The 11590-nt window shown below is 37.0% G+C and overlaps 1 long non-coding RNA gene across 1 annotated transcript; it reads left to right on the top strand.

Moving 5' to 3' along the window:
- The first annotated feature begins 5440 nt into the window (after nucleotides 1-5440).
- On the top strand, nucleotides 5441-10878 carry LOC139976831 (uncharacterized). Its single transcript, XR_011796286.1, has 3 exons — nucleotides 5441-5960; nucleotides 7675-7895; nucleotides 8606-10878. It is a non-coding gene; the product is annotated as an uncharacterized lncRNA (long non-coding RNA).
- Nucleotides 10879-11590: the final 712 nt, after the last annotated feature.

Raw genomic sequence — 11590 nt, 5'->3', positions numbered from 1 at the left:
TTATATACGACGCACAAATAAAGGAATTTTTGTTTACATCTGTATCGCGTTCCATAGAAATCGACCTGCTTTTTCAAAATCAAAAACTTAATCTATAGTTTAGCATGCACCATAAAACATTTGATAACGTTGATTAAACTTTCCCACATTCTGTCTGTTTTTTTAATTTCTTATATACAGAGCTGCCTGTTCGTTTTCAAAGTTCATACCCGTTTAAGCGAGACGCCATTTTTCTCTGTTTCTCTTTATTTATTGAAGCGAATTGCGTACCCCGACAAAAGGTCATTTCATTAATTTTGGTTGCCAATTCCAAGTCTTTAATCAATAAATTATTCCAGAAATCTATCAGAATAAAGGTTATTTCGAGACACAAAAAAGGTTCGCAATATTCATAATAAAATAAAATCTTTAATTTGCGGTATCATTTTCTAAGGTAAAATGTCAACAAAAGAAAATTATTAAAAATCGAGAAAAGTTTCTCCATTTAGCGCAAAAACTTTAAAAAAAAGTTTTTTTTTTAAATGGAAGACAGGAGAAGCCATTAATTCGTCGATTTTTTTTTTAGAGTGAGGTTCTATGGAGACTAACTGACGTCTAATGTGTAAAAAGCTCATAATGAATTAACGAGATCAGTTTTGGCGTACTTTGCTTCAATGATTTCGTCGCCCGGACATGTTAGCATTTGATGTTACAGAAGTGCCAAAAAAAGAACATTAATCGAAATTTTGAAATATTTTGTAGTTTTTTTCACTATTTGTAAAGAAACTAAACTGATCAAGCTAACAAACATTTGTTATTCCGGGTCCCCCCCCCTCCCCCAAATCTGTTGAGCGATGAACCGAAATTATAACCCCACTTAACCTGACAGTTTAATGTCGTTAGAATCGCAGGAGAGTAAGTAAACCTTTTAACCTATTATTTCACAAGATTGCAACGCGTAGGCTACAGTAAATAGACCAAAACGATTGGAGGGGAATCATGAATATTAATGATGTTACTCATGAATCATTCCAACACTTTTGCTCAGCAGCTATATAGAGATAAATCAGATTCCTCTTTTGGGGAATTTTAAGTGCACACTAGATAATCTTACGATAAACCCACTCTGCAAGGAACGCCGATTAAGTCGTAAAGACACCTAGTGGTATGCGAGATAAATTATTCCCCACGCATGATTTTGCCTGATTGAATGCGTGGGTAAGGATGTCAACATCATAAAAAATAAATAATTTGCGTTTGGAAGGGAATTCAGGGAGTTATATATCTCTACTGCCATTTCGGCTTTCAAAATATTCAGCTATTAAAATCCATGGAATTCTCCTTTAAGGATAAGATGATGATGAAGTCGGTTTCTCGGTGCAGATCGAAATATTAATACCATTTTTTTCTTCAATTGAATCAACCGCAACATGTTCTTTAACTTGCATAACATTCATTCCCATTTTTATATCCTTGACAAATCTGTAATGCATATTTCACATATTATTTGAAACCATAGAATTCTTTTTCCAATTTAGTTTGTTATATATGCACACGAGGAACTTACCTATACAAATGGACTGTATGTTATACACTAAATAGTCGGGTAATTTTATAATTGATGATAAACGGGTCACTTCTCAAAAATTTAAAAATGGTATAAAAATACAACCTGAACTGAAAACAATGTTTTTTTTAAATGATCAACAACATATGAAAATAAATAAATGCTGTACCTATGGGCAACCTTTGAAGAGATTACATGGTCACAACCTCCTATATGCATTTTGATCACGATAAATTACAAGTATTGATAATTACTCTAAAGATGTATTTTCTTTATTTCATACCTAAATTACACGTACCATAATGGAAGCGAATAATGCAGTTTCGTTATGTGAAAATGAAATAGAAAAAACAAACATTCTAATGAACATGCAATCTTATGAATATGCATCGCTTTGACATTTTACCATACAACAGCTTTACGAGATTTTACCAGTTGCAAGATATCAAATCAGATGAGTTTCGATAGATTCCCCACATTAGAGTATAAATACATGGCCCCATCCTTCTGTTATCTTTAGTTCATGTGATGGATATCTTCGTGATGAACAGCTCCCCCAGTTTCGAAAAAAAAATCTTGCTCTCTTTTGAGAGATATCGTTATTTGATTATTGTATGTCATGTTTGGTTCCCGAAAGATAAAAATTGGAGTCACTCTTACCCAGGAGGGGGGGGGGGGGCTGATTGCAAAGTCGGCAATGACTATAACGTCGGTAATTACCATTACGGTCCGATTCGTTCAAAACGGCAGCATTCAGAAACAATGTACGTACGAAAAGCCGAAGCCAAAGTGAATATCTATGCATGCTAAGTTCTGCAATACTGCCCTCATTCATTTCGAGCAACCACTCACACTGTAGTTTTGATTTGTAAATCTGTGATGTCAAAGCGAGACGGTTAGGATTTCAAACCTCTTATTTCCGTTTTGTTTTCTTTTCATATTTCTAAGGCAAAATATAATTAGTGATGCCAATGAAAACCATCCCAATGTTAGGTCATGTTAAGTGCTTCAATACTTTAGATTCACCATTTGTATAAATGACCATTCGTGATACAGCTTAACGCGGTTATCTATTAAATCTGCCTCCTGAATTTCTAGAAAATCGTATAATTACAAGTAAGAATCTTTTCTTTCAAGAGGTGGCAGGGAGCATGGGTTCAACAATGTGCCAGCGATATTCATACCGTATACTACAACGCTAACTCCAACCTATAAGTCGACACATTTAATCCTACTTACAAAATGTCACTTATATGTTACAATCTCTATCCCAGAACAATCAAGTAAGCCGAAAAGAGACTTTGCTATAGGAGTTCAATTAATAAGGAGAATAACAGACAAATAGAGGGAGACAATCATTAATTTATTTTCACATAATATAATACGATGCGGGTTAGGTTCTGTCCACTGGTTACGCTGAAGCGATGTGAAGGAAATCCGCGCTATCTTTTGTCGTAATGCTCGGAGAAGAAGAGGGTAGGGGGAGGGAGGGATTGGGATGGCGAGGGATGGTATGATATCATATGATATCATATGATACCATATGATATCATATGATATCATATGATATCATATGATATCATATTAAATGTGATGGCTGGGAAGGAGAGGGAAGAGGAGAGGGTTGTAGGACATGCCAGATGAAAGCTTTCATGCTCAGTCAATCGGATGTAGTGCGAGTCATGTATATATGTTATATTAGTGTAACATAATACACGGTACAAAAGCTATTCTCGTCAAATGGCCTGAAATGGACTGATTTACTGCAACCCCTCACCACCCGACCCGTTCATCTTCCACCTCTTTGCTATCCAAGACAATTTGAGAATAAATACTGCTGCTCGGTTCTGTGCTTTACCCCATTAATAAACACGTTTCTCACGAGCTTGTTATTTGAAAGTGGATTACTTAAGAGAGGGCGATATTGACAAACGGATTGGTATCTTGTATGTTATCTTGACTAGACGGTGAACCACGGTCAACTAGAAGTGAACCTCCTGGCTTTTAGCTAGGAAGATGAGCTTGCCCTTGTTGCAAACAACAATATTTGGCTTACATGAAAAAGATCTTTGTGAAGGACAATTCCCATCAGAAAATAAAGATTTCTGGTAATGCTTTAAGAAAAACACAAAGTATTGGAGCATGAAGTGTGTGGATGATATTATATTTAGACTTGTGTTCAGCTTTATGTACTGTATATATATATATATATATATATATATACATTTCTGTGAATAACGAATAAGTTCATATTCTGTATAGTAACAAACATTATCTATCATTGCAACATTCTGACATAAAGACAATGGATTTTCTTTGTTAATAAACTTAATAGAAACATTGGGTTTGGAAATTTCGTGTAAGGTATGACAAAACTAACTAGGTTATATTTATGCCCTACTATGCATTATTCAACTTACATTCCCATTACGTCATAGACACTTACAACGGGAGCATTCCTATATTTATCCTCCTCTTAGAACTTTGATTACAGCTTCCGTAGATTATTCGGGTTGTTCAGGAATTAACTTTGCTTTTCAATATTCCTAACAGTCGATTTCAATTCTTCATCGACGCTAGTGTACAACCTGCTTGTACATATCGGTGTCCACAACTCCTGGTTCGCAGCTTAAAATACGTACTTCCGGTTCCTTGAGTGCCATGACCCGGAAGAACATGTCACAACCTGCTTTGACTATACGTGTATGTTTTCACATATTACCGCTGACTTCCTTGTTGACCACAGAGCCTGAGGCATTATCCGGCCCTTCACCATTTAACCCTTATATTTCTCTTTTCATTGGCCTGTTTATACGAAATGCTCCCGACCTTCTCTCTAGCAACATCTGCTTGCATTTTCACAATAAATGTATATCCACATAACGGATAGACAATTCCCATTTGTTATCAAACTACAAGGTTTAGCATGGAACTGTAATATAGCAGCGATCATAGCGATATATGGGACACCAATTAACTATCCATTCAGACTTATCCACGAGACAATTATATACTACTGAAGATGTATACGCAGCCGATTCACACAGAGATTACAGGATCTATTGTAAATCTGAAAGTTTTTGTATCAGAGTAAATACTGGATCGTGCTGACAAATCTGATAAATCGGTAGCATGTGCTATGAAGTTTACAATAAGAACTGAGGATATTTGTAATTCCAACAAATACCAAACAACTGGATTGGTTGGGATTACACATATCCTTAGTTCTTACTGTAATCATAATAGCACATGCTACCGCGAATTATAGCACGATCCAGTTTTCTCTGTGTTCTCTATGTGTATCGGGTGATATACGCGTATACAAGCAATGGGCAAAAACAAACAACAACAAGTAATTGTCAAAATAAGCCCATACAAACAAAGTTACAAATTCATTGCCAAATTGATTGACATTTGTCAAGAATACCATGTCAACGTCATTAGATTTTGAGCATTTATGCATAGACAATCAGAACGATCTTACAATAAGCGATCATGAATATAAGTCTCAACTATTTCCTGTTCAAAACTGACTTACTTGTCTTTACCAAAAGGCTACCAATAATCTCATTACAGTTTCACCGAATGCAACAACTTATTTTGGCATCTCGAGTTACTCTCCGCGATCAACTGCAAATATTCGTCGCAATTGTCAGCCTAGTGACACTGTAAGGATGCGATGGAAGTAAACGGTCATTTCATCAACTCGATTGGAGTTCTATATATTCAATTAGTTAAAAGGCTTAAATTACAACCGTTGTTACTCCAATCCCCCCCCCCCAAATATATATATATATATATATATATATATATATATATATATATATATATATATATATATATATATAGCACTGGATTGGTATTTACGTTTACTTCTCCAAGTTGGTGCTTAGGTTTACCTGAGGTGAGATGATTGGATCAACTTGAAATTTTACATCAGTATACCTTATGGTACTAGGACTGCATATCAGTCGTTATAAGTTGCTACCTACTTTTTGGGTCATTTGGCAAGGAAAAATCCAATTGGTCAAACCCTTACGGTAAACCTAAGTCTTGCTCTCAAAGTATATCCCCCAGTTGGTATATAAGTTGACCTGACGTACAGGCATCCGTAGTTTTCTTGACAGCGGCAGTAGCCTGTATTCAGTGTATACGCTCTACACTGTGTACACTGTATACGCCAGGGCTAACGCTAAAGCATACCCGTCGGCTGCATTGCATGCAACCCAATAACTGTTTCGGCTAATATAAGATGATGTGTAGTATCTGTTTCCTCTCGATGCAAGGGGACTGGGCCTTAGATCGGGTCAGTCGTTCGCCGGGTAGTTTGGTTTTCGTGCCCAGGTTCTTTCCTTGTTGACTTTTTCTTAAAAAAGTACCGTTTAAAACGAAAACGTCTCACCAACAACTTCAGGTAAGGTCCATGAGATTAGATGAGATTCAATAAAGTTTGGTGATATTAATAACGTTGATATTGTAACGTTGTTGCATACAGCTTCACGTTATTTGTTCATACCCATATTTCAATACTAGCCTATAGTCTAGACTAGCTTCTAGCCTAAAACTTGTAAGGCCTAGCCTACGTTCGGCTGTAGCCTAGGGCCATAGTCCAAGTCCTAACACTACCTTAGCATTGGGTCAAGGGTAAACTGGTCTGTAGTTTGAGCTACAAATTAATACCAACTGCCCAGAGAAATTAGATTTCAAGTAGGTCAGCTTAACTTCTTAGCCTACTGTGCATGTATGTATCATATATGGCCTTAGATTTTGCTGGACAATTATGTTACTGTACATTGCCCTAATCATGACCAGATACTGTAGCATGGTGGGCTTATAATTGACGCACTTAAGGATTTGATCAATGATATCTATCAAGGAAAAATCCAAATTATACTCAACTGTATGTGTTTTTCATATGTGTAGTTCCTCAGAAATGTTCTAATCTCAAAATATTTAAGGTTCTGTGCTTATGCACCGTACAATTGAGCAGAATTTGACCACAAAATGTCTGCCGTGTCAAGTTCTTTCATACCCCTAAATTGACACATTCGTCGATAAGCTAACTGTAGTGTAGGCCTTGGTATACATCCATTGACTTTAGATGCTGTTTGCTATGCTCTGAGCCTCTAAGCTCTGACAGGTCATGTCCCAGAGAGTAGTGTTCTCATATTGAGGTAATGTTGGGTATTTTAAGGGTGTAAGATTTCCAAATGGCCAAAAAATGTGCAAAACTGGGGGGAGGGTGTTAAAAGCTTAAAAAATACCACAATTTGGTCAGCAAATACCTCAAATGGATTCAAACTCATGAAATATGTAATTCTGTTTGGCTGCAAAAAAGTTTAGGTGGCCTGCTGTATCGTTGCTAGTAATAATTTAAGGTGCGTCAATTACGGGGGTGCGTCAATTATGAAGCCTTTACTATACTGTACAGTAGCTATGCCTAGATTATTATAGACTGAAGTCACCATGCAAATGTAACTTAGAAGTAGCCTGTATTAAATAAAAGATGCTATATATAATTGCTAGAACTTTTCAAAAAGTTCTTGGAAGTCTTTACTCTCCAAAATATTCTCAGACATTCTAGACACCACTGTACTGTAAGATGTCTGAATATCCCAGTGAGGGTATCAATAAAAACAGTTAAAGGATATAATACTAGAAAATCCAGCATCAAATTTGGGCCAATGCAGAATACCTTTAATCTAAGTCTCTTAAGTGATGCATTGTGTTTCAAGTGTCTTATTTATAACTAGCCAAAATTTGTACAAAATAACAATGCCATGCATCCAAAAGGTTATTGAGTCAGTACATTTCCATAATGTAACTATTACAAAAGCTGAGTGCACCTAATTAAAAGTTACCATCCTCCAAAAATCTATATAACACAAAAATTTGATAAAGCCTTCTATCCCCTCCCTTGCATATACTGTAAGTCATTTTGTTAAGTCTATTTAGATCCATAAGTAATACCAAGTTGACTAAATGTGCAATATTCAGTGTTTAAGATCTGAGCTCTGTATTGGCCCAAAATATATTGGAGAGAAGTGTACAATAAAAATTGAAATAATGCACATCTACACTCTGACCATTTGATATTTATTTGATTGGCACTGTTAATGTTTTCTCAGACAAATTTGATGATCAACATTCTCAATCTCAAGATGAATGACAACAGCCCACTATCCAAGGGAATAACACTGTACGATGTAGCTGCCATGCAGTGAAAAAGTCAATGTTGGAACGACAGCAATCATAGCTAGAGCACAGATGCCGTCTGGGACAGACTGATGTGGTGACCTACTGCATCATTGACAGCAAAATGGAAGATATTTTCTGAATTAACCAAAAAGTAAGTTAATATTCTCTAGGTTTGACATCGCATAAACTTGATACCATAGGACTCTATTATCTCAAATACGAGTAACATCTGAGGTAATTTATTCCAAAGTTATGGAATGAAGAAAGAAACAATCAGAAGGGATGAAAACTTTTGTATGATCTGGTTAATGTGGTGGTATCTTTTCCTCTATCTCCATAGTATTTAACTACACTAGAGCTATATCCACTCACTGGTTTTTAATCTTAAAGGTCAATGCAAGACAACACCAAATTGTCAGGCTAGGTCCACATAAAATGTACATGCATATTTAAATTTTGAAATCTTTACAATTGGTAAAGCTTGAATGACTTGCAACTTTTAATAGCACTTGCTATGGTAGGGAGCTGTTTCAGCTCCAATTGAATGCATGGCTGCATAAATAAAATGTGTAATGTTGTATACAAGGCAAGATGAATCAAGAATTAATGGGCCCAAAATGGGATGGATAAACGAATTGAAATTTACAGTGAAAATAGTATATATGAAAGGTTGTGAGATGATTAAAATATTGGCTGAATTACAGGAGATTTAGTTTTGTAAAGCAGTTCATTGTTTTCTTCATTTGTAGAGTGTGAGGTCTATTCGGTAATCGCAAAACATTCCAAGCTATATTGTGCGTGCTATAATTGGGACCAAATCAGCATATCTTTAAGAGAAAGCTTTTCTTTTTGTACCAACAGATGGATAGATCTACAGGCTAATACAGCAAAGGATATGCTCTAATTAGAAATGCCAGGCAAGATTATCACACAGTTTACAGTGGGGTGAATACAATCATCAACCAAGCTTTTCATCATGCTGTACATAGTGGTATACAGTAGCTCCTTGTTGGGCTTATCAATTAAAAGCTTGCATAGAAGCCGATGCCAAGCAAAGCAAAAGTATGTCCTGTAAATCGCGAAGTAGATTCACACATCTCATGTATATCCTCTGGGACACAGCACATCTTTCAATGGAGTTAGGAAGTTGCTGGGAATAGTTGTTGGATTGGCACAGTAATGTAGTAGCAGTAACAGAAAACTAACTAGTTCCAGGATATGTTACACTGTTACACCATATAAAAGATAGAGGAAATTAATATTATAAGCTTCAAGCAGACAGAACCAAGAGAATGCAGACCAGTCTTCATGGGAAGTCTTCTACATATTTAAGTGTATAAATGGACTCATTCTTTTGCAATGTACTTCTTGAAATATTTTAGTTTGGTGACATTGTGGCACTACATGTTTTTGTAAGTATTAGGGAACATTTGCAGCTGCTTGTCAAGAACATGGAACTTGTTATACAACTGAAGTGGTCCTGATGCTTAAGTGTTGAGGTTACTGGATATTTTGCTGCCTTACCTTGCTTTAACTGTTCTTAAATGCATTTCTCATGTTTTAAGATGTTTTAATTTTGTATTCCAAGCAAGATCAGCAAGCCATAGTACAGTAATTTTCAACAACCACCACACAGATACTTGTGCAGGACTAAGGGTATTTGTTAAGCAGATTACTATTATAAAAATCTTTCAAACTTTTATCCCTCAAAATCTCCAGGGGTACACTGCATTGTTCCTGAACCACAGTTTCACAATTCTACAAGTTGGGTTCAGGGGTTATGCTATGGGAAAAGTTTACAATGTTAGGCCTGACTTAATTACTGAAAGCTTGTGGTCTTTTATTACACCAAGAACCAGTTTATTCTTTAAACAAAATTAAATTATTTCCCCTCAAAATTGAGGGGAGTGAATACAGCAAAGGCACATGCAACTAGCACCAATGTCATGGAAACCTAGTGCAGCCCAATGAAACATACTGTAAAACCACAACATTTGTAACTATAGGTATGAAATTGTGCAATCCAGGGGTATTGTGTGTAATTTTGTCCCTCCAAGCATGGAAACTCCATGATATTGTGGTAATTTGCATTGGTTACGGTATTAGATACAGCCTATACTGGTAAGTCTAGATAAATACTTGAGGTATAAGTTAGTTCCCAAAATGTTTCTCATGTATGAGAGAGGTCAGTAAATTGAGGTCATGTAATAGTGCAAGTATCCTGGTTTATGTGAAATAAATCTTGTGGAAAATATAAACTGGGATTGAAATTACAATCAACTGCTTGAATATGATTGTACAATTTTTATTGTGTCTCGTCTTTTAATATCATGCTAATCTCCACTACTGTATGTGTCTGGTAATAAGCCAGATTTCTGGGTAGAAGTTTAAAAAAGCAAATCGTCAACAATTTTTGATGAATTTTAAGCAATCACATTCACTGCCTCTATCTCTGTTTATGTTTTGAGTCAGCAACACAGTATACTGTACAGTAGTGTACAGAAAGGGACACTTTCTGTTGTATTCCTGATCAATTGAAAATTGTTTGTTGTTTGACTGTTTGTAGCAGTATTCCTCTGAGGAGTGAAAAAAAATAAACATACAGTGAACAGTTGCAACTGCGCATGCATTTATACATTACTTAAATTATGTTCTGATGAAATTCATGTAATATTCACTGTCGATTTTAGTTCAAAACTGCCAGTATACCATTAGTTCCTGAGCCATAATTTTTTTGCTTTAAAAATCTGGCTTTGAGTGTATAGTATTTTGTCAAAAACATAAAAGTGGAGGGGCTGCTTATCATCATTCCCTGAACAGGCTTACCCAATTTGTTAACTATAATGGTAACATATCAAAATGTCTGGGGACTTGCCACAGTGCTGACAATTTTCAAATATTTCCATGGTTCCACCAGGGATGTTAGAGATGGACAAACAACATTTGAGCTTTCTTTAACGTTTGTTTTGTGCCGACATTAATACTGTTTTTGGTCCAATACTAATACCTAAATAGGGTGACAGGACAAAATCCCCCAGACAAAGTCCCCCTAGGACAAAATCCCCCAGAGCCAAAATCCCCCTGGACAAAATCCCCCTAGGACAAAATCCACCCAAGCCAAAATCTCCCCAAGCTATAAAAAAATCCCATCAATTCTTTACAAAAATGCATCATCCCGGTCCCCGGTATCGTCATCCAGTACCGTCATCCGGTACCCTCACCAGTATTTCCATTGGTACTCTCAGTGGTTCCCGGACCAGTACTCCGACCATACCCCGACCGGTACCTTAATAGTGAGCCTGACAGTTACCCCCACCGGTGCTCCTCCCTGACCAGTACCCTGGACTGTACCCCGGCCGGTACCTCGACCGGTATCCCAACTGGTATCCTGAAAGGCACCCTGACACATACTCTGACACGTACCCTTACTAGTACTGGTACAATAAACAGTAATTTGACCAGTACCTTGACCGGTCCCTTAAATGCCACAACATGGAGCTATATCCCATGGCCACACTAACAGGTAGCCTTGCAATTACCCTCAATGAACTCCGGACCAGTCCCCTGACCAGTATCCTGACCAGTACCCTAACCAGTACACTGAGTGGAACCCTGACTGGTAGAGTGACCAGTATGATGACCGGTACCCTGACCAGTCACATGACCAGTACCTTGACCGGTACCCTCACAGGTACCCTAACAGGAGCCCTCACAGTTACACTCGCCAGTACCCTCACTAGTACCCTGACCAATCCCCTGAACGGTACCCTAACCAGTGCAATGTCCCATGCCTTGACTGTCACACCTGGGCCATCGCTGGTTGTTGCAGGCAGGCTTTGTATGGGT

The sequence above is a fragment of the Apostichopus japonicus genome, chromosome 12, assembly GCF_037975245.1.
Source record: "Apostichopus japonicus isolate 1M-3 chromosome 12, ASM3797524v1, whole genome shotgun sequence".
Taxonomy (NCBI): domain Eukaryota; kingdom Metazoa; phylum Echinodermata; class Holothuroidea; order Aspidochirotida; family Stichopodidae; genus Apostichopus; species Apostichopus japonicus.
This window is presented reverse-complemented; position numbering and strand designations above follow the sequence as displayed.